We start from the raw sequence: 25,889 nt of genomic DNA, 5'->3' as shown, positions 1-25,889 counted from the left end.
TGTGGAGCTTTCGAGTTAGCTTTAAGAGGTCACGACGAAAAAGAAAATTCAGAAAATAGAGGTATATTTAAGGAGCTGGTCAATTTTAGCGCCGAATTAGACAAATACTTAATGGTTCATACTATTCAAAGTACCAGATCTTTCAAAGGTCTACCTTCTCCGGACATTTAGTTGCTTCTAATTTATTTATGTCCGATGAGTTTTCTGCTTATAAGCATCAGTTCTCCGAATCATTTCTTAATGAACCATGGAGACAATTTTAATTTTTAAGCAAAACTCGGTTTAAAACTGAATTAGAAGTAGGTACTGTATTAGCGAGACGAATTAAGTACTACCTCTGGGGCTGTTTCGCTATCGGTTTTATTGTAGAGGGAAGGTTTAAAAAGCACATTTGAAGAAACTATTAAACTTTTAAGTATTTTAGTTACCATTCCTATATCAACATCTGAAGCAGAACGCTGTTTTTCGATATTTACATCGAAACCTAGTGCTTTAGGTATGCTATCTGCAGAAAAGCATTTTGTAAATTGTATTGATAATTTTAATTATAAAGTCATTGAAAACTTTGCAACCAAAAAATAGAAGAATGAACTTCATATATCGTAAACTTTAAAAGTGACATTACAAAAATTTGTGCATGTGTGTGAATAATGAAATAGTATTATTTTTATAAATTGGTAAATAGAGACTAAATCGTAATAACAATTTTCAAGCACTATCAGCAGTAAATGCTGGTGGTAGGTTAAGAGGTTTTTATTATTAATTAATTTACGGAACTGTTTTGATCAATGTTGGACAATTTCTTGGCACCTCAGATCAATAAACTTAAGATATAGATAAAAGTATCTTCGCATATTTTTTTTAGTTTTTGTTGTCAGTATACCTTTTTTTGACAATATCGTGAATCCGTCACTAAAAATTTTGGCGGCTGCCCGAGTTGTGGCACTACCTTCTTAAAGTGGTACGAGCCGCCACTGTATTTAATAAAATCCCACAACAGAAAATGCCAAACTGTGAATCGAAACGCTTCGCCCCGGTCTCTGTGTGCAGTGCACAAATCGTCAATGTTTTAAGATAGGGGAATCCCTGGTTCACGGATTTAAGAGCTCTCGTTCTTCTATAGGGTTACTGTATAGTGGCTGGGTTCAATTTGAATTCTGCACACTTACCACGTGCATCTAGCGTAGCGGTGTTGTGCAAACAAATTATGTGATTAATAAATACATTTATATTTTAATGATACTATGATATTTATGAGATTTAAGAAAAAATATTTTAATGATATTTATGAGATGTTTAAAAATATGTATTTTAATGAAATTTGATTGGGTGTTCACTGCACAAGTGAACCAATGGAGAAACCGCCCCTGATGGCCAGGAAATGGCAAATGTCCCACAACTAATCATGGTATGTTTTATTATGCCGGAAGTGACACCACAACCCATCTATACGAAGTTGGAGGGATCATCTCAAAAAATGGAAAGATGCTGTAGCAAATTTTACTCCATTTTCAGAGCGCGTGATGTTAATACAGTTGAAAGATAAGAAGTACATAATAAAAATCATAGAAGTGCACGCTCCTACAGCAGACAAAAACGAAGAGGAAATAAAACAATTCTATAATAACTTAGAAGAGGTGATGAGAACAACAAAGAGACAACACATTAACATAGTAATGGGCGATCTGGACGCCAAGGTAGGTCAGGGTAAAGTTGGATAAAATGTCGGAGAATACGGTTTAGGTAATAGAAATGAAAGGGGTGATCGTTTAGTTCAGTTTTGTCAAAGCGAAGATTTAATAATAACTAATACATTCTTTAAATTACCCCCAAGGCGACTGTATACGTGGACGTCACCTCAACACACACAAGAAAAAGTAATCAGAAACCAAAACGATTACATAATGGTGACAAAAAGATACCGTAATGCCGTGAAATCTACTAAAACTTACCCTGGAATTGATATCGGTTCGGATCATAATCCAGTAGTATCTGTGTTAGAAGCTAGACCAAAGAAAATGAGAAAAACCATCACATCAGCGTTAGACTTAAGCCAGCTTAAAAGTGAACACCGACGACAAACAGTGCGAGAAGAAATCAACACCAGCCTCAGTGCAGCAGAAAACCAAATCCGCAGAACAGACAACATAGATGAAAAACTGAAGTATATAAACACTATAATAAGAACTACGGGAAAGAAACACCTAACCAAATCTACAAAGAAACATAAAGTGTGGATGACACCAGACATAGTAGAACTAATGGATAAGAGACGCAAATTGAAGAATAATTCAAAAAAATACAGAGAGGTTGATAAGAACATAAAGCAAATAATAAAGAAGGCCAAAGAATCATGGATTAAAGAACAGTGTGTAGAAATGGAGGACTGTGAAAGAAAGTATGACACATTTAATATACATAAAATAGTAAAAGAACTTACAGGAACCCAAAGAAGACATCAAATAAGTTTGCTTAAGGACAAAGACGGAAATATTATTAAAGACTTAACAGAAAAAATTAATAGATGGAGTGAATACATAAGAGAATTGTTTGAGCCCATCAGAAATAACATTGTCCAGGTAAATGGTGAAACGGGACCTGAAATCCTAAAATGTGAATTAGAAATGGCAAATGGCACTTAGAAATTCCAAAACTGGAAAGGCAAATGGATCCGATGAGGTTCCTACTGAATTACTAAAGCTCTTGAATGATGAATCAATAGGTATAATATTGCACTTATTTAACACAGTTTACAATACTGGTATTATACCTCAAGAGTGGCTGCTGTCTACATTCGTTACACTGCGAAAGAAATCCAATGCAAAAGAATGTTCAGAACATCGAACAATATCTTTAATGAGCCATCTACTAAAGATATTTATAAAAATCATCCACAACCGAGTTTATCAAAAGTTGGAGTCAGACATTAGTAATACGCAGATGGGGTTCAGAAAAGGACTAGGTACTCGAGAAGCTCTTTTCGGTTTGAATGTTCTTACACAAAGATGCCCAGAAGTTAATCAAGAAGTACATGCATGTTTTATAGATTTTGAAAAAGCGTTTGACAGAGTCCGCCACGATAGGCTAAGAGACATTCTGGAAAGAAAAGATATAGATAATAAAAATCTGCGAATAATTATCAACTTATATTGGAATCAGAAAGCTAACATCAAAATAGAAAATGAGATATTAAAAGCAATAGAAATACGTAGAGGAGTAAGACAAGGATGCATTTTGTCACCACTGCTATTTAATGTATATAGTGAAAGCATCTGTCAGGAAGCCCTTTTGCAAGCAAATGAAGGAATCGTAATCAATGGAGAGGTTGTAAATAATATTCGATACGCAGACGACACTGTACTAGTTGCAAGAACAGTAGAAGAATTACAACGATTACTTACAAACATAAATATTTCTTGCAACAATTATGGCATAAACATTAATATCAAAATAACCAAGTATATGGTCTTCAGTAAAATCATGACACAACCAGCACATATTAGTATAAACGGCAATCAAATTGAAAAAGTATCAAGTTACAAATACTTGGGAACTTTAATAAACGAAACTGGAGACCAAAACAATGAAATAAAAAGACGTATCGAAATTGCCAGGGCCACCTTCATATAGATGAGAAAATTCTTCTGCAACAGAGATATAAGCATCCCTCTACGATTAAGAATGCTAAGAGGCTACGTATTTAACACGCTATTATATGGTGTAGAGGCCTGGACTCTCAAACAGAACAACATAAAAAATATTGAAAGTTTCGAGATGTGGTGCTACCGTCGAATGCTGAAATAAGTTGGGCTGAAAGAATCACACATCTTGAAGTAATGCGAAGGATAGGAAGAGACCCAGAAATTTTGTTAACGATAAAACGAAGAAAACTCGAGTATTTGGGTCACTTGATGAGAGGTCATAAATACGCATTACTTCAAAATATAATGCAAGGAAAAATAGAAGGAAAACGGAATCCAGGCCGTAGAAGATTGTCATGGTTGCGGAATTTGAGAGAGTGGTTTGGCTGCACCACTAATGAACTTTTTAGGTCAGCTGTAAACAAAGTCAGGGTAGCCTTGATGATTTCCAATCTCCGATAAGAGTGGCACAAGAAGAAGAAGAAGAAATATTTCCATTTCCGTCTGTCCTTGGCTGCGCTTTTCCAATTAGTTCCTGCAGCTTTTACAATATCGTCCTTTTATCGCATCTGAGTCTGAGGTCTTCCTCTTCCTCTTCTTCCTGTCCACGGTCTCCAGCTTTTTATTTCAGCATTCCATCTTTTATCTTCCTGTCTCGCATTGTGGCCCACAAATCTCCACTTTAACCCTGTTATATGTTCTGTTACATTTTTTACTTTTGCTTTCTCCATTGGTTTGATTTTCTGTCTTGCAGATTTATTCCCAACATGGACTTTCCTTTTTTCCTTTATTTATGGAGTTATTTCTATTTTGTTTATGTTGGCCTTTGTTAATGTCCATGTTTCTGAGCCATACGTTAGAATAGGAAGGATGCACTGATCAAATACAGGGATTTTAGGTACTGTTGTATCTTTGCGCTTTTTAGTATCTATCTTAACTTTCCAAACGCTCCCCACGCCAATCTGATTCTTCTTTGCACTTCAATTGTTTGGTTCTCTTTATTAGCTTTGATTATTTTATCCAGGTATACATATATTCAGTCAACAACCTCGTTATTTATATTTCTATTAATTCTGTCAGTTGTATTTATCATGATTTTTGTTTTACTCATGTTCATTTTTAATCCTATCTTCTCTGATGCTTGTGCTAGTTGAGTCAGCATTGTGGCTAGTTCTTCTTGATTGGTTGTAATAAGAAAAACATCATCGCAATATCTGAGGTGATTAAGTTTCTTTGCGTTTATGTTGATACCCATGTCTTCCCATTCCAGTTGTTTAAAGACGTCTTTCAAAGCTCTTCCATCATGTTATTTAGCATAACTTCAAAACGCTAGTGATGAGTTAATCTATATAAGGTGATCAGTTTATGGGTCTCCAAAGGATACCAGTGAACAGTCTGCTACATCTCGGAGGGTCTAATAATTTTATGGAGGCTACTACTACTACTACTACTACTACTACTACTACTACTACTACTACTACTACTTCCGTTCCCGAACGCTATCAGGAAAGTCGACGAGCCCTAAAGAAGGCTATTCTGGAAGCCAAGAGCGATGCCTGGAAAAAAGTTATAGAGGAGGTCGATAACGATGTATGGGGCAAGGGATATCGCATAGTTACTGATAAGTGGATACATAGATTACCGACATGTTTGTCCGACGAGGAACAATACCAAATCGCAGAACGACTTTTTCCCTCGGATCCAGAAGTAAGGTGGAATAAACTGCCAGTATTAAAGGAGAGAATCCCACCTTTTACTCTAGAAGAGTTACAAACGGCGACCGACTGTATTAAACCCAAGAAGGCACAAGGTCCGGATGGCGTACCGCCCGAAGTTATTAAAGCCGTGGCAAATGAACATCCGCTTAAACTGCTGCGATTATTAAACAGGCTCCTCTCGACTGGAGTTTTTCCCGACACATGGAAGCAGGCAAGGCTCGTACTCATCGAGAAGAATAAACCAGGGCAAAACGATAAAGCATACAGACCAATATGTGTACTGAATGTCATAGGAAAACTCTTCGAGCAACTTATATTAGGTAGGCTAAAGGAACAGATCGTTCAAACTGGTGACCTAGCATCGGAACAATACGGATTCCGGAAACAAAAGTCAACCGTACAAGCACTAAAGAGAGTACAGGAGATAGCGGACGAGGCAAACGAAAGAGTAGGAAGAAGACGATGTGCATTGATAACACTAGACGTCCAGAATGCCTTTAATACAGCCCCGTGGGAGGGTATAATTGAGGAACTTCGCCGTAGAAATATAGCCCCATACGTTTTTAATATTCTTGCGAGCTATTTAGAAAATCGTATCCTATATATAGGAAACAATAAGGAAATGAAAGTAACGTGTGGAGTCCCCCAAGGATCCGTCCTAGGGTCCACCCTCTGGAACATCTACTACGATGGAGTGCTTAGGATACCAGTTCCTAGAGGTGTCAAATTGATTGGGTATGCCGACGATCTCGCAGTAGTTGTGGTAGCCCAAGATGCCGCCAGCTTAGAAGATACATCACGTGAAGTGATAGAAGACGTGACGGAATGGATGCAAAGAAAGAAGCTAACACTAGCATCGAAAAAAACTGAAATAGTCCTCCTAGCCGCGGGAAGAAAAATTAAAGACATTTCTATACAACTGGAGAATACGACTGTCACGAGTAGGGATAGCATCAAATACCTAGGCATAAATATGGACAAAAACGTGAGGATGGGAATACATGTTCGCAAAATCGCAGAGAAAGCAAACAAGGCAATTGGAAACCTCAGCCGAATTATGCCTAACGTAGGAGGCCCGAAGGAATCCACAAGAAGACTACTGTGCTCCGTGGCAAATTCCATAATACTCTACGGAGCAGAGATATGGCAAAGGGCTCTAAGAAAACAAGTACACAGAAACGTCCTTCTCTCTGTCCAAAGGAAGATAGCCATACGCATAGCCAGTGCATATAGAACTACCTCCACTATGGCCCTTCTAGTAGTAGCGAGGGTACCTCCCATAGAACTGCTTGTCGAAGAACGAATAAGAGTAGGAGAAGGCGAGAACAGAGCAGAAGTTTGGAGATCAATAATCGATCAATGGCAAAATAAATGGACACTGAATGAGGATAAGGGGCAATGGACCAAACGCTTGATACCGGACATAAGGACCTGGATAAATAGAAAGCACGGCCAAGTCAACTATTTTATAACACAAATGCTAACAGGACATGGAGGTTTCAGAGAATATCTACATCGATTTAAGATAAGCCAGACAGACGAATGCTTCTACTGCAGTTTAAGGGATACCGCAGAACACACATTCTTCGAATGTCAGAGGTGGAGCCTGGAAAGAAATAGGGCAGAAAATGTTCTTGGAATACTCACCCCAGAAAACATAGTTCAGAAGATGTTGGAGAGCAAAGAAAATTGGGAGATCATAAACCAGATGGCTACGACAATAATGTCCAATAAAAGAAGGGAAATTGACAACTAGGAGTGCTAAATAACAGGAGAAGACAGGGACAAAAAATGGAGAGGGAACCACCTAAACCCTTCCCGAAGGGAACGGGTGGACGTACCTCACGACTCATTCCACCAAATATAACTTCACCTCTTGAGGTAATGCAGGAAGCGGTTCCGAGAGGTCTACTACAAGTTCATAAGGGCCACTAGTTGGTTAGCTTCGGCGCCTTACTACGTCCTTAAAAAAAAAAAAAAAAAAAAACTACTACTACTACTGCTACTACTACTATTACTACTACATGTCGGTTTATAACGTTCTCCGCCCTTTTTCGACTTCCAGTCAACAGTTCGCCAGGTCGTTCCATAGGTCCTCTTTTATGCTTTTTTCTCTCGGTTCTTTGTCTATTCTGTCTCTCCACCATGTTCTCGGTTTACCTCGTTTTTTCTTGCCTTTTGGTTGCCATTTTAGTATTATAATTTCGTTGTTCATACATTCTCTTGTATATATCCGAACCAGATAATTTTCTTTGTTGACAAGTCATCTGTGATTGTTCGTTTGATTCCCATTATTTTTCTAATGCGTTCGTTGTTAATTCTTTCTCTTTTAGATCTTTCTGCTTCTCCTTTCCAAAAATCAATTTCCGTTGCTCTCGGCGTTGCCATTGCTCTTTCTTTCACTGGCCATACCTCATCAAAACTGTATAGGGTGATCCTTTTCACTATAGTCTCACATATCCTCTTTATATTTTCTTTGCTAATGGATTGGTTCTATAAAATATTTTTTAACATTTTAATAGCCTTTCTACCTGTCATTTCTTTCTCTTATGGCTTTTTCTAATGATCCATAATGCGAAATATTGACACATAGATATTTGTAGTCGTAGCAGTACTTCATCGAAGCTCTGTGGTCTAATGAGGGATCATTATGTTGTCCTCCATTTTCTTTTTATTAACTTCTAGACCCAATAATATCATACTCACATACATAGTAAAAATCATATTCTTGAGCCACTATTACTTGATCCTCTTTAAAGTTGAGAGTCTATAGGTATAATATCATAGTCTTAATGAGTAGTATGTCGATTGTTCTATATTTTTGTTTCCATCTCTTTAAACGCTGCCGAGGTATATTTCAAAGAAAATGGGAGACATCCTCACTTCAAATCCTGTTGTTAGTTGTGTCCCAGTTTTTTTTTGTTATTGGTTGATTGTACTTATAGTGGTCTGACATCATATTATAATCATATTTTATTACAGAAACAGAAAACAAAATAAAAACCTGTTTTATAAATTAACCTGTAGAACTGGATTTCAAAGTTTGACCCGACGCTTAACGTGTTAATGCATTAATTGTGCACAAACCACACAATTTACCGAAATATTTATGAAACAGCTCCAAAAATTGAGTAGCAAAAGAAAATACTAATTCAAGATTATAATAATTTAATGATATAAGATATTTTATGGCACTCTCTGAACGAACTGAAATACGAGACGTGTTTTGGTTTCGTTTTATAACGAAATTATTATTTTCTCTTAGTTTCACTCCTGAGTATGTGGGACCAATTTTTCGTTGGAATTTTGCCACGCTGGACAGGCAGGCAGTAAGATGCAAGTTATAGATCTCCCTGGCCTTATCTACTTACGTTACCAGAAAATTGGTCTTAATAAAAGTTTTACTGTTAATATTATTTTTAATTTTATTAAAGTAAAACTTTCAACTGTACTATTATAATAATTGTTAAATATGTTTACTTGTATTGAACTGGTTACCCTCTGTATATTGTTAAAGAACATTCATCTCTCTTAGCCAAGAGTGGTGAACTATTAAATTGTTTTTATTGCTCATAAAATGTATTATTTATTATACCCCAATGAATGTAATATGACACACTTGCCATTCACATCATGATAATGATATGCAATCCATTAAAAGCGATATTATTTATTCATCCGTTGGATTTTTTAATATAGAAATTCCATTTCATATTCAACACTTTGTAGATTGACAATGGCGGGATGGATTTTATAGACTGGACGTTTTGGGTTTCTTTGTCAAAATTTTATTACTGCAGTCATAAAAGATGAAGGGAGCATGTGAAAAATTCTTGGGATTTTCAAGTGGAACTGTGGACAATTTTAATATATTAATTTTACACATAACTTCAAATTACAGACATGAAATTACCTTTTCCGAAGATTGCGCATTTTTCTAATAAGTTTCAGTAAGGAGCAAGAAAATATATTATGTATTCGGTGTATTCATACACAAATACTATTTCCATTTTCTCTGAGGTTGTTTTTAATAACTTTACCAGTCGTGTCTCTATTACTAATTGAACAATAATAGGACATAGGCCTTTATAAGCCTTTTTCAAGTTCTAGTATTTTTTTGTCCAACTATTGGTGATTTTATCTTCTTTGGTGGTGTGCCGATTATCTTTGGAAGCTTTCTCATGTCTGTTATTTGAGCATAAGTTCTTCTCTATAAGCACTCTCTATAACTCGCAGGGTGTTCACTCTGACAGTAGGAAAATGTTACTTTTGAGTTATTTTTGACTGTTATAACATGTGTCGTATCGCTGCTATGGTTTCCTCCATATTTGACGCATTTCGTCTGTAGATGACATTTATTCTGACCATAAAAGAATCCTTGACAGTTGAAACACTGTATTGGATCAAGTTCCTTCCTGGTAACGTCTTTAACTTGGATAGATATGTAGCAGGTATATGTTGTCTCTCTTAACGCTATCACTTTCTCTTCTTGTACTGCTTATTATAGATACTGCTATTGAAATTAGGAAAACCTCAGAAAAGAAATGTGAGAGATCTCGTGTTGGTGGTTAAAGCAAGTTTAAGAAAAAACAAAGGAAAAGAGAAGAATAGATAAAAAGTTGCAAAAAGAGATTGGCTACAGATCTTCAAAATTAGTAGCTAAAAAGAAGCAAAAGTAGCTATAGCAAAAAGTAAAGCATACAACTTGATACTCGACAACAGAACGTCGTCTTAGTTAGTGATCAGTGCTTAGTCCTTATTTATTCCCATTGGTATTTGATCAGATAAGAGGAAAATTACAGGCTAAAATTTTCTGGTGCTTAATGTATGCCGATGATGTAGTATTAGTAGAAAAAACTGAATGGAGTTTAGAACAACAGCTGGAACAGAGAAAGCTATACAGGAAAAATATTTAAAACTTAGTTGGACAAACACAGAATATTTAGAATCTTCAAGTAAAGGTGATATTACTACAAATAAAGTGATAACTTTGGATTGTGAAATGAATGTGAAAAACAATAGTTGTAAGCAGCTACAGAGAATGGGGAAATAGATGAAAATGCATGCAGTGAGAGACAGAGATGACTAGACCACTCAAAGCGAAACCTTGGTAGTCCTCGAATTGTCGTTTTTGGTTCCTCGATTGCGGTTTGCATGTTTCTGTTTCTGATTGGAATTGGCAAGTTTCTCATCTGTATTTTTTCCACTTAATTTTCTCCTGTTCCCATTTGTTTTGGTTACTATCATTTTGCTGCTTCCTGTTTTTTCGTTTTTTTCTTTTTTTAATGACAACGGTGTATCCACTCTCACTAGTTTCAGCCTATGTATTACTTTCTTTTCCGGTTCTCTCCATTTTTTGTGGGTTTCTGTATCAGTTTATTCCTCTTCTTTAATTTTATAAACATACTTCAGTTAATTTTTTTAGTCCTTACTCAGTTTTCTATTGTCTCTTTGCAGGCTTTAAACCCATACCATCAATATAATCGGTAAACTTAAGTGTAACAAACGACCAAGTTCCGATATGAGAATAGCAGAAATGCTCAAAGTCACAGAAGAAAACGCAATAAGATTGCTTTACGTGCTCTGTAACAAAGTATGGTATTCCAAGCAATGTCCTGAAGACTTGATAAAATTTACAATAATGACAATACATAAAAATGGCAGATTCCATAAATTCGAAAACTATAGAACCATCTCCCTTATCTCACATGCTAATAAAATAATGCTACACATAATCAATGAGAGACTAAAACTTTCCCTACAAGGAGAAATACCCCATGAGCAAACTGGATTAACCAAAGGTAGAGGTATCTACTCTAGAACACCTTCTGGATATAAGACAAATAATAGAAACATCGAGGCAATTCAATATATTCTCTATATATTTGTTATATAGATTATCACAAAGCGTTCGACAGAGTCAAATGACAACACTTATGACATACACAAAAAGTGGTAGGGTAGGAGTACCACAACACTTAATTTCACTCATAGCTGAACTACGCGAACATTACTGGAAGAGTTAGGCCGATGTCAGATTATGCGTTTTAACCGGATGCGTTTCCGCCGCATCCGGTGAAAACGCATAGTGTGACAAATCGATCCGGTTGCGTTGGAAACGGATGCGTTTTGAGTCATCGGTACGCGCTTACAAACTGCACCAGACTAAACGCATAGTGTGACAGGTCGGTCCGGTTGCGTTGGAAACGGATGCGTTTTCACCGCATCCGGTCAAAACGTATAATGTGGCATCGGCCTTAAAGTGCAAGATGTCAAACTGTCTCCCAGTGGCGACGCGTGACTTTTTCTAAAGTGTTACCAAAACCAGATGTAAAAAATCTTATTTAAAAAAATGAAGATATGGCTTAATGTATATATAGCTTCAATAATATCATTTTGTATATCACTTGAAACTCTCGAAAAAACAGTTGATGTTTCTAGATGTTGGCAAAATTAAATCTTTTTTGGCAATTAATGTTAACAATCCCCTGTAATTGCCTCGATTGTCAGAGTCTTCGCCCTCAAAATGACCACGAAATGCTAATTCTTGTTTGGCCAAAAAACATACGGTATCTATTATAAGTGTGCTAAGGATATACCTATCTATTCTTTTAATAAACTCATTAGGTTTAGCAATATTTGCTTTATAAGCTTGGTTAAGAGAACTTTCGATTCTTGTTTTGCCAAACTTAATCAAATTGGGTATACATCTTACTTGTAGGTAACGGAGAAATTTCATGTCTCCTTTTTAAAACTCTGAAACTATTTAAATTGTGAACCTGGTCCACCCATTTTTTCTGTAGAAACCAGAAGACATGGCCAACAATACAGTCTATTTTTATTGCAACCACATAACCAAGGATTTTCACTGTACCAACTAAATTTAAAATATCGAACTACTGTTTTTGAATCCTTTTTTAAATTGTTTAAAATAGGTCTTTCATTTTTAATAATCTCATTTTTTCTGCAAAATTATACAAGGAGAATTACTTTTTAAGTACAAGGTTAACTGCACGCACACTTTTTATAGCAGCGGTGCTCAAAGGGTCGATCGCGATCGACCGGTCGATCGCCGAAGATTTTGAAGTCGATCGCGATTAATGGAAAAAAATAAAAATGGAAAAGATATATATTATGTCGGCTTTCAAAGTCCAGTTGTCACGTCCAACGGTTACTAGACATATTGAAATCATGAGCAAAGACTTGGAAAGCAAAGTTAAAAGTGATATTATGAAGTGAATATAGGTACTTTTCTTTGCAATTTGACGAGTCAACCGATATGATTGATATAATACCTCACAGTTACGTATTTTCATTCGGATGGTATTTTCAGATATGTTAGCTAAAGAAGAATAATTGTTGTCAATGCTGCTTCGAAAAGAAAAAACTTGCGAAGAAGATATACACAACCGAAATATATCGATTTACAAACTACAGTTCGACCTTATTCACTTTGTATTTGAGATTTGGATGCGCACTCTTATTGGCGTTCCGTTTTTCCACGTTTTCTGAATATTATTTTGGTACCGGGCAGGTATTTTACTTGGCGAGACGTTACCAAAATAAAATTTAGAAAATTTGGAAAAACCGAACGTCAACACCAGTGCGCATCCAAATCTAAAACACAAAGTGAATCTGGTCGGACCTTAGTGTGTATTGCAATATATGGTGCACCATCCATGACTGGCATTAACAGTAGATGCGTTGCATTATGTCGAGCTAACGATGACTTTCCATAGTTTTTTTCATTTCATATCACCATTCATCAACAAGTTTTGTCTTCCAAAATTTTAAATATGGACGACGTCATGAAGATGACAACAAAAATTGTGACTTCAATTAGAGCACAAGGCTTGGACCGACTTATTTTTAAAGCGTAATTGGAAGCCAGCGACTCTGCGGAACACACTAATGTACTTCTGCATACAGATGTGAGGTGGTTGAGGCGTGGAGCGTATTTAGAGAGGTTCCAGGAATTACTTCCCGAAATAATTTCTTTTCTCGAAAAACAAGGGGACGACACTCATCTACTTCAAAACGAAAAAAGGCTCAGTGATCTGGCTTTCGTATCAAATTTAGCAAATCATTTGAACCTCCTTAATTTGGAACTATAGGGTAAAAATAAAACAATTATCGATATGACGAGCGCAGTACATTTTTTTGTCAACAAATTGAAATTATTGATTAATAAAATGAACAGAAAGGATTTAAACAACTTCCATTGTTGAAAAAAGGGTAATCGCTCATTTGAATTAAGTATGTTTATTACAAGACGGAGTTACAAGCAGTTCATAGCGAGGTTGAAAGACGCTTCGCTCATTTTAAAAAACTGTCTGATATTGTAACATTCACGTCTAATGCATTTTCTGGTGAAGAGATTCAAAAGATTGCCACTGAAATTTCCATTACTTTAAATATGGAGATCATGTCCGCCCAAAATGAGGTACTGAAAATAATTTCGGATACATATACACCTTAAACTCAAAGTGACCGACACGGAATTTTGGTCTTTCATATCGTCTGACTGATATGCGTATTTGAGGTAAGTAGCTCTGCAGCTCACATCACTCTTTGGATCAACGTACTTGTGTGTGTCTGCGTCAACATCCAACTAAAATTAGATGAGAAATATGACTTTAATTACAACTCTCTGTAGTTACAACATTAAACAATGTGCAATAAAGTTTTTTATTTTCAAAATTGTTTTCTTTTTACTAGCAATCGATCGCTGGACGGTTGCAGTTTATGTGGTAGATCCCAGGCAGTATAAGTCTGAGCACCACTGTTTTATAGTAACAGGGCTACTGATATACACAGCGCTCACGCCGTCGATCCTTCAAAAATTTTCAGACACTAGCCAGTCGCGAGCGACAGCAATGATGTAACCATTGTAACCACAAATGAAACTGGTAACAGAGTATAATAAAGTGCAACTGAGTCACACAAACTCGCCAATAGTTTCGTGTGTCTATGAGTAGTTGGCTATTTACTGAATTAGGTACTACTAACACATAATATAATAATATATTTTTATTGGTAAAAATATAGATAAATGGAATTATTCATCGTCATAAAATATTTATTTGCAAGATTTTTAACTGTTACCAATGGTGGTACATGGACGCTTCGCCAGTGTTGTCTCCACATTTATTTAACATATATGGGGATGGAGAGCATATTATGAGAAGAGCGCTAAAAGGATGAGGACGCGGCAGCTCGAGAAATGGACGAAAAAATAAACAATCTATGGTTTGCAGATGACACAGCTCTTCTTTCAAATAATCGAGAAGAGTTATTTGATCTTATACGACTGGTTGAAAACGAAAGTCAAATGTTTAGTCTGCAGTTAAACATATCAAAGACAAAGATCGTGATAGTGGGTAGACTACATAACAACGATCCATACATAACCAGGATTGACCGCTTTGAGGTTGTGAGCTCATATATGTGGGATCATTGGTCACAAACACAGGGTCACTACAGGAAGAAATAAATTGTAGGCGTGTTTTAGCAAAAGTCGCCGTAGGAGAGATGGCCAAAATAATTCAATTTTCAATGATCTAAAGGTCAGCAAACTACCCTCTAACAGTCTTTCTTCAACAATTAAAATACTTTGGACATGTTATGAAAGCATAGAGAGAAAACATGGAAAGAAAACATCCAAGGAAAGGTAGAATGCCGACGATCACGAGGAAGATCCCCAACAAAATGGATCGACCAAATTACAGATTACAGGAATATGCAAAAGAGTAGAAATGCATGAGTTAAAAGAAATTACCAGAGACTACACTTCCTCCGGGACGTCAGGACTTATTTCAAGAGATTAATTTAATCTATAGGAAGTTCAGAAGTATTCGCGTTTGCGATGAAAAACAAAGTATCTGACCTCTGGTGGAATAAATTTAAACCACTATAAGTGGTATTAACAAACCAGAAAATTATGGATTTGAATGGAATTTGATCACTTTTTAAAAATTTTTAGTAAATTTCAGCATTATGAGCACATTAAAATATTTTAAATCAAATCAGTATTGTCCTATTCCTCAATTGAATGTTTGTTTATACCATTTATATCGGCCATTTTTCTGCATTCGACCGGTTTAATCTATCTCTATCTCTATATTTTAGAGTTTAATAATCTCTATATTCCGGTTTAATCGCGAATAGTAAATACGCAAATAGTCCAGAAAACCACTGCGCATCCGCTAGGAAAAATATTCTAATTGGGATTTTTTGCACAATCTTACTCAAAAAGGACTCCTTTTAACAAATTTGCATGTTGCCAGGACCAAAAGGTGGTCAAAAATTTTTTAAACGTTTTTTTTTGTTTTTTTCCTAAAATTATTTTTTTGCATGGAAAAAAGTTTTTTTAGGTTTTTTGGATCATTCCAAACAGAAAAGATCTTTATTGACTTTTCTCTAAAAATGATAGTTTTTGACATATAAGCGATTAAAAATTGAAAAATTGCGAAATCGGCCATTTATAACCCTCAAAAACTATGTGAAAAACTGAAAATTTGAATGTTGACAAGGTAGGTACATATTCTTTAAACATCGATTGATGAAATTCCGAAGAGTTTTTGCAATACAATATTTAAAACTCCTTTGTTTTTTAATTGCTAATCAAGCGTGCGCGACACTATTTTCCACTGACAGTATGGTGCAAATGAAAGGAATAAATTCGTTTACTAATGAAGTAAAAACCTCACGTGTAGGTAGATGGTATATAATTTATTAAAAAAATTTTTCTAAAATGATCCAAAATGGATAAAATCACACAAACGTTTTCGGACCAATCAGTCCATCATCAGGTGGTAGAAACTTTAGATCCAAAGTAGTTGGAACTAGCTACATATTTAGGTCAAAAGACTTTATATTATAATAATTATGCCATTTCGGCTACAAAAATGTCGACAATAAGTCGATGTCACAAGAAATTCAAATGCAACGGTATTACAGAGTGGTCTTCATCTTGGCTTCAAACTGACAGACTGAAATATGACATTCAATATGTCATATATGTGTCATATATATGTCATATATGTCATATATATGTCATATAATATTAAATATGTCATATTTCAGTCTGTCAGTTTGAAGTTAAGATGAAGACCACTCTGTAATACCGCTGCATTTTAATTTCTTGTGACATCGACTTATTGTCGACATTTTTGTAGCCGAAATGGCATAATTATTATAATATTAAGGTCTTTTGACCTAAATATGTAGCTAGTTCCAACTACTTTGGATCTAAAGTTTCTACCACCTGATGATGGACTGATTGGTCCGAAAACGTTTGTGTGATTTTATCCATTTTGGATCATTTTAGAAAAAAATTTTTAATAAATTATATACCATCTACCTACACGTGAGGTTTTCACTTCATTAGTAAGTTTTTTATTATGGTATACAGCCAATGAGAGGAATCTTTTCCTTTTTATTTTGAATAAATTCGTTATTTCGTAAACCGGCGACTTTAAGGAAAAATCCCGAAAGAGGTCGATTTTTATTTTTAAGATATGATATTGTGGCATATATGGTATACTAGTGACGTCATCCATCTGGACGTGATGACGTAATCGATGATTTTTTTAAATGAGAATAGGGGTCGTGTGCTAGCTCATTTGAAAGGTTCTTCAATTCTCTATTCAGTAATATAAACATTTACATAATTATTTACACAGGGTGTCCAAAAAATTTTTATTAAATTAAATTATTTCACAAAAAAAGAAGAATAGAAGAACCTTTCAAATGAGCTACCACACGACACCTATTCTCATTTAAAAAAATCATCGATTACGTCATCACGCCTAGACGGATGACGTCACTAGTATACCATATATGCCACAATATCATAACTTAAAAATAAAAATCGACCTGTTTCGGGATTTTTTCTTCGCCGCTTTACGAAATTACGAATTTATTCCTTTCATTTGCACTTGCACCATACTGTCGGTGGAAAATAGTGTCGCGCACGCTTGATTAGCAATTAAAAAACAAAGGAGTTTTGAATATTGTAGTGCAAAAAACTCCTCGGGATTTCAACAATCGATGTTTAAAGAATATCTACCTACCTTGGCAACATTCAAATTTTCAGTTTTTCACATAGCTTTTGAGGGTTAAAAATGGCCGATTTCGCAATTTTTCAATTTTTAATCGCTTATATGTCAAAAACTATCATTTTTAGAGAAAAGTCAATAAAGACCTTTTCTGTTTGGAATGATCCAAAAAACCTAAAAAAACTTTTTTCCATGCAAAAAAAAATAATTTTAGGAAAAAAACAAAAAAAAAACGTTTAAAAAATTTTTGACCACCTTTTGGTCCTGGCAACATGCAAATTTGTTAAAAGGAGTCCTTTTTGAGTAAGATTGTGCAAAAAATCCGAATCAGAATATTTTTGCTAGCGGATGCGCAGTGGCTTTCTGGACTAAAACTCACTGTGTTTATTGTGTTTACTGTATTTTTCGGGCGCTAACTACTTTTCTGTCGATAGAATCCTTGAGCCTCTTTTGTTTATTATTAAATTATATTTTAAATGATATGATTTTGCAAGTAAATAACAGAAATTATAGGTAAAATAAGAATCAACTCTCTATAAAATAACTTTTGAGATACCTTCACTTGTACATCCATCCCAGTAGTTATCATGATTAGCGTCAGATAAGACCTAGTAATCTGTCTCGTTTTCTTATGCTCTTAGAAATAACTTTTTAATGAATGTGCCAGTTTGTTCGCCGATGCCAGCTACCAACTGTGAAATTGAAAAGAAACCAATGCACTACATCCCCGTCATTGTAATTTATTGCCACGGAGTATGAGCTACCGAGCAATTACGAAAAAGAAGGAATATAAAAAACAAAGAAAGAAGCTGCGTTATAATTTATATGCTGGACAACCAGAGGCAAATTAAAGCGATGAAACTGATTTACGAGAAATTGTATCTAGAGTGCTTTTATTAAAGCAATTAAAGAGTAATCATAGAAAAGACGTTGTGGTTTATGTTGATATGAACTCAAACAACATCCAGACAACGCATTACAAAAAGAAGATAGATTAACAAGATTAGAGGGTGGCTAAAATTATTTTAGAGAAATACTATACAAATTAAATTCACGAGGAAAATAAAATTCCTGTAACTGGCTGTAGGGGAGAGGCTTGTACCTTGAACCGGATTTTTTCAAAGCTCAATTATTTTTAAGTTTATAAATTTGAAGGAAAATTTTTTGGACTAACTTATAGTTTACACACCGTAGTGTACCATATTAAAAGATCATTTTAATTAACCAAAACCAAACATATTTTTTTGAATTTTATTTATTAGAGGTAATTTGGTCCAAGGTACAAACCAGTCCTGTAACTTGAACCACGTAGTCTTGTACGTTGAAGCACCCGTAAACCTTTAAAAATATATACAAAAAATTGTGTTATTCAACATTGAACCTCTCAAAATCTAAGTCAAACATATGTACTCCTTTTTGCCTTTCAGACAACCCAGCCTGACTTGGTGGTTTAAGTTTGAGCAAGACATATTCAATGTCAATGTCAAATTGTTGATCACTTGGGCCAAAAAATCTGTTGCTGTTCAGAATTCTCTTCAGATACTGGACTGTTAAATAGGAACTTAGAACAGTTACTTGCGCAACATAAAAATGTGTCTTCTTTTTTTCCAATAATTTTGTACGGTCCAACGTACAAGACGTGATAGCGGTCCAAGGTACAAGACCCGGCCGAAATGAAAACAAATGTGAATTTACCGGTTTTAACCGGAAAATATAACGGTTTTGTTATATTTCTCACTATGTTGTTTAACTACCTGTTAGTATAGGCATACACACCCTGCGATTTAATTTACGATATCTGTTAACACAAAAATTAAAAAAGAAAATTATCAGTAGTAATTGTACAAGGGCTCTAAAATTCTATATTAATTTTAGAGTTCGAGTGCAATTTGTTGCGATTATTTCATGAATAAAACTGTTCAAAACCAAAATTTTATTGTAATTTATTTATGTAAGTACAAATTAGTTTGATCGGTACTCACCGGAGGGACCGCAGACGTTCGGATACAATTAGCGTCTCTTTGCAAAGACAATGACGTCGACTTTGCAAAGTAACAAGACACTTACTCAACACACACACTACACATTACACCTGAGTTAGTGATAAGTTACCTATACAATTACGTGGCTAAAGGTTCTAGTTCTAAACCAAGGCCAAAATCAGAGAAAAAAAACAAATTAGTACAATTAAACACAAAGTTTTTATAAATATTTGACAATTGAAAGTCATCACTTTTATAATTTTTAAAACATTAATTGTCATTAATGTCACTGAATGTATTCTTTCGTAGCAACGAAGGGCATCTGACGTAATATACTTAACGACGGGCAATTATCAAAAATTATCGATTTAATTCAGATTTCTGTAGCTTTCTATTGGTCAGAATCTCCTATGAATGAAATAATCTATCGTATAAATAGGTACATTTCACAAAATAAAACACTATATTTTTACTACAGCCGCAAATGATTTCTAATCAAGTTCAACAACTAACCACAGATAGATGATGATTGTAGAAGAACTTCAGATAAGAAACAGAGAGAGTTCGCGCGCAAAATAAAAAGAAAAATGAGGTGGCCCATGGTACAAGCTGGCCCAAGGTACAAGCTTCTCCCCTATATGTACCATAAATCACAAAAAATACTGGATCCTTTGTAAAAGGTATATTTAAAAGACCTAAATAAAACCCAATAAGGGTTACATCACATAAACAAAACGTTTTCGGATTAACAAATAATCCATCATCAGTGTTAAAAGCCCTAAAATGATAAGTATAACCTAATTAATAAAGGAAAATGTAAAAGTTGACTAAGGTTAAGAATTGCCAGAGCTCATACTTACAATAGCATGCATGCATGAGCCACCAAAAAGTTATGGGTAAAAACTCTTTGAATGTTACAAGATCTTACATGATACTACATATTGTAAATAAAAAAATAATGGATGTTGCAAATATTCCTGGATATTACCCAAGGCAACACAGGACTCTAACCCACGTGGATGGAATGTGAAAGGGATGAACCTCACATATTGAGAGTTGAATGTCAACTGAAGACTGAAGGTAAAGGAACTTTAGAAGTATGTATGTCAAAGACAAACTATCAATGCAACCTTATGAGCTGTTTTATTCGTTGGCTGAAGTATCAATATAATATGCTATAGTTCCTCCACTGTGAATCTTATTATTTGATTTTGCTTTTTAATTTTGTAATACTTTTATACCTATGAATCTTTTCTGGCAAGTTTTATATAAACGCCAAGTACCATTTTTAAGTCATTTTGTCACAGGCGGAAGAGAGCGCCTTGCTACCAAAGATGCAACAGCATTATAAACACAAGCTTTATTACTATATCTCCCTAATTATAATCTTTTGTAAACAAAGGGAACTAAAATTTAGTAATTCCTTTGACACGCCGAAAAAAGAAAATAAAACATTTTAACGAAAACGCCTGCAAACTGCTACCGGAGTTTAAATATACACAAAGTGTTAGCGGCGCAGCGGTCGTAAATACAAATGGCTTATGAGCAAAGTAACAACTTCATTAAGATAAGGAATGATAATGATAATACCTTTGAGATGGAACCATATCGCCGACAAACTCGTGCAGGAAAATTGGTTAGGTGACGCTTTGAGTCTTGTTTTTGTTTTCACATTACTATTTAATATTATTGAAATCAATAAGTTGATAATATTTATTTACAGTGCGCTAGAATAAGTGTTACCCCCCTTATTAACTTATTTATTTTTAGCACATAAGCAAAACGCTCGGACGGTCGATTTTTAAAATAGTCATAGTATATTATAGCATCAATGTTTTGAACTTTACGCGATCCCTCTTCAGGATTGAAAGCGGTTCAGGTCTTTATTACGGTTGAAAATTTTGCAGTAACGTTTGCTGAATTTTGGTTATTTAGTTACCGATTATTTTGTCCTTGGAGGATGTATAGTTTGTAAGTTTGGATGTATGTATATGCCACTGGCGAAGCGTTCATGTAACCACTGTTACCATTGGTAACAGTTAAAAATCTTGCAAATAAATATGTATTTTATGACGATGAATAATTCCCTTTATTATTTTATTTTATTTTTACCAATAGAAATATATTATTATATTATGTGTTAATAGTACCTAATTCAGTAAATAGCCAGACACACGAAAATATTGGCGAGTTTATGTGACTCAGTTGCACTTTATTATATTCTGTTACCAGTCTCATTTGTGGTGACAATGAATGGTTATCTCTCTGTCGCTCGGGCGGCTCGGGACCGGCTAGTGAAAATTTTGAAGGAGCGATGGGCGTAAGCGCGCTGTGTAGGGCTGTTACCAGATTTAAATTTGCTAACAGTACCTATAATAAAAAGTGTGCGTGCAGTTCACCATGGATGAGTGTCGCTGCGTAATCGATCAACTTTTTGAAAAGTAATTCTGATTGAAAAATAAAATGAGATTATTGAAAATGAAAAACCTATTTTAAACAATTTAAAAAAGGAATTTAAAAAATTAGCTCGATATTTTAAATTTAGTTGGTACAGTGAAAATCTTTGGTTATGTGGTTGCAAGAAAATATACTGTATTGTTGGCCATGTCTTCTGGTTTTTACAAAAAAATGGGTGGACCAGGTCCGATTTAAATAGTTTTAGAGTTTTAAAAAAGAGACATGAAATTTCTCCGTTACCTACATGTAAGATGTATACCCAATTTGATTCAGTTTGGCAAAACAAGAATCAAAAGTTCTCTTAACCAAGCATTTAAAGCAAATCTTGCTAAACATAATGATTTTGTTAAAAAAATAGATAGGTACTCGTATATCCTTAGCTCACTTATAATAGATATGTACCGTGTGTTTTTTGGCCGAACAAGAATTAGCGTTTCGTGGTCATTTTGAGGGCGACGGCTCTGACATTCGAGGCAATTACAGGGAATTGTTAACATTAGTTGCCAAAAAAGATCAAAAATTTTGCCAACATCTAGAAACATCAACTGTTTTTTCGAGAGTTTCAAGTGATATACAAAATGATATTATTGAAGCTATATGTAAAAGATCAAAAATTTTGCCAACATCTAGAAACATCAACTGTTTTTTCGAGAGTTTCAAGTGATATACAAAATGATATTATTGAAGCTATATGTATATACATTTAGCCATATCTTCATTTTTTTAAATAAGATTTTTTGCATCTGGTTTTGGTAACACTTTAGAAAAAGTCACGCGTCGCCACTGGTATATGCTTTTTGTGTGAGTCAGTGTGAGAAGATTTTTGTTGTAGAGTTTTTTTGAACGCCTTACTAGCAAATAAACAACGTTCATTCCTTTTCAATAACGATATTTTGAGAAAGCACTTGAAGCCTGGCCGGCGATTTGAATTCCCAGTTTTTAATTGAAAAGTACCCAGTTTTTCGATCCATTGATGGGATGTACTGTGAATTCTTTTGTTGAGGTTTCCGTTGGTGTGCTGGAAATTTGGGGCACGTGAAGATTTTTGTTTGGAAAAACCTCAAAAGATTAATTTAATGTTTGTTAATGGCCAGGCTGAGAGTTGCTTAATGGACCCTTTTGCATGTTAAAGGGTGTTCCGGTAGTACACAAATTGTAAGTGTTTATCGATCCTGGGGTTTTGAAGAAGTTGTAATAGAAGTACTTTTAAATTTAGCAGATTTAGTACATTTTGAAGTTTTATATTTGACGTTTAACCATTTGACATTTTGGCAAAATTTAAGGAAGATTGCAGTGTGTTTATCCAGGCAAATGGTTTGTTATTGAAGGAAATAAGGACGGTAACAGATTTTATTTTATTTTATGGGAGAAAATAAAAAGAAACAAGGTACAATTTAGATTGGGTTAAGGGGTCTAAAAAGGAGACTAAAATAACAAGATTTTATATTTATGTGAAGGAAACAGCTGGTTCTGGTTTATTTTTTTTTATTTAATTAATTACCTACTTTTGTTCTTATTAACTGTTGAAATTAAAACTATTATTTTGTATTTAAAAAAAAGGGATTTAAATTTATGTTGATATTATATTCTCTATGGTTATCTAGTGTTTTATTTGAACTGTCATATCTCATGCTCTAAATCTAACCAACTAATTAAAAATAATAATTCTGACTGAGAAATAGCTGTGGTAAGCGTAGGCGCAAAATTTCGGTCGAATTATTTTTAAATGCATTCATTTTTTCGAATCCTGTGAAAACTAATAAGTATTTTTGAAAATTTTGAACGCAGAATAAAATATTAGAGTATTATCGAGGGTTGAGAGTCCCTGAGAACTTCTATAATGTTAATTGTAATAAATCACATGGGTGAAAAAAAAGAGAAAATTTAGTCTGATTTTTAATTTCAAATATATCATTCAAAAGAAACTTTTTGTTTAGTCTAAGGGACTTTCAGCCCTCCGTAATAATGTAATATTTCATTCTGGGCTTAAATTTTTTAAAAACACTTATTAGTTTTCTCAGAATTCGAAAAAAATGAATGTGTTTAAAAGGAATTCGACCGAAATTTTGCGCCTACGCTCTCAAATAGGAGTAAAGTATTATACATTTTTGTAATAAGCATTTCAAAAGCTTTTAAATGAGGTGTCACATGATGTACTTTCCCATTTAAAAAAGTCAAAGTTATGCATGTCACCTGAAGAGGGATCGCGTAAAGTTCGAAACATTGATGCTATAATATATGTAAGTACTATGATTATTTTAAAAATCGACCTGTCCGAGCTTTTCGCTTATGTTCTAAAAATAAATAAGTTAATAAGGGGGGGGGGGGTAACACTTATTCCAGAGCACTGTAAATAGGTATGCCGTTCGATTGCCGAAAATATAATCACTTTACATCTTTTTATGTGCTGGTCCGTACTGGAATTTTGTTCGAGGCAAAGATAGAAGTCATAGATAGATGTACGGTCAACAAAGGTCCCTCCCCCTAAAACTAGCGAAAATTTATATTTTCCGGAATTCCCAACTTCTTCACGTTCCATGTCAGAATTATCCGAGGTTGGTGATCACCATTGCGAAGGCTTCTCGATCTTCTACAAAATGGAATAATAGTCCTGCATTTGATATCTGAGTCCATTTACGAAATAGGATGGTGCCCAAAATTTTCTTCGATTTCCTGTTCTTCTCTTTATCTCACTCGTGAACTACTTGTCTGTAGACAAGGCGAAAACGGCGGGTTCTTTGGAGAAAATATTCCCATGAAATTTTTTTGCATAATCACATTCGTGAGATATTCCAGAATAAGATTCAAGAAGTCGCCCACGTGAAAAGTGGTTCAAATTTTTTTTAACTATTTTTTTTTAATCAAATTGCAAGAATCAATATTTTTGGCTTGGGCAATTTTTTTATGTTTTCTGGACCATTCTGGATAAAAAAGTCTCTTATAATTTTTCTCTAAAATTAATCGTTTTCGAGGTAAAAGCATTTTAAAATTGAAAAAAACGACAAATGGCGATTTTCAAGGCTTAATAACTCGGTTAAAAGTTATTACTATGAAAGTCAGAAAGTGACTAAATTAAATGTTAAAGCCGCTCCTACAAGATCCTGAAGAAATTTTTGTCATTATTTTATTACTAAGTTATTTTTTTTAAGTAATAATAATGAGCGCCATGCACGTTTTAGGCGGCCGTCCATGATGACTGCGAAAGAGATGCCATTCAGGGAGTCCAATGGCGCATTTTACTCGCACTCACATTTGCAGCCGCGTCAATACGATCTTACCGCTCATTATTAATAAAAAATAAAAATAACAGCTTAGTAATAAATTAATGACACAAATTTCTTCAAGATCATGTAGGGGAGGCTTTAAATTTGATTTAATCACTTTCTGACTTTCATAATAATAATTTTTAACAGAGTTATTAAGTCTTAAAAATGGCCATTTTCGCGATTTTCAAATTTTAAATTGCTTATAACTCGAACACGATCAACTTTAAAGAAAAATTACAAGAGGCCTTTTTTGTCCTGACTGGTCCGAGGAATCCAAAAAAAATTGACCGGGCCAAAAATATTGATTTTTGCAATTTGATTAAAAAAATTGTTAAAAAAAATTGGACCACTTTTCGGGTGGGCGACTTCTTGTACCTTATTCTGGGGTGTCTCAAGAATGTGATTATGCAAAAAAATTTCATGGGAATATTTTTTCCAACGAACCCGCCGTTTTCGCCTTGTCTATTGTAAGAAACTTTTCTTCCTATACTTCTACGGCCCTCTATTTTGCCTTTATAGATCAGTTTTAGTATTCTATATCGATTTCCCCTGAGTATATATCCCAGATAAGACATATTCCTGTATTTAACATTAAATTCGCAACTATATTTTTAATATTAGATTAAAAGAACTCAATCAAAAATTGATTTCGTGTAGCAATAGTTGTAGCGTACCAAGATGGACGGAGATGAGTGTGACTAATTGAAGATGGTAAATGCTCTGATAAATGGCAACATGGTTACACAAATTACGATAATAAGGTCCG

This window comes from Diabrotica virgifera, chromosome 3 (assembly GCF_917563875.1).
Source record: "Diabrotica virgifera virgifera chromosome 3, PGI_DIABVI_V3a".
In the NCBI taxonomy this organism is placed as follows: domain Eukaryota; kingdom Metazoa; phylum Arthropoda; class Insecta; order Coleoptera; family Chrysomelidae; genus Diabrotica; species Diabrotica virgifera.
This window is presented reverse-complemented; position numbering follows the sequence as displayed.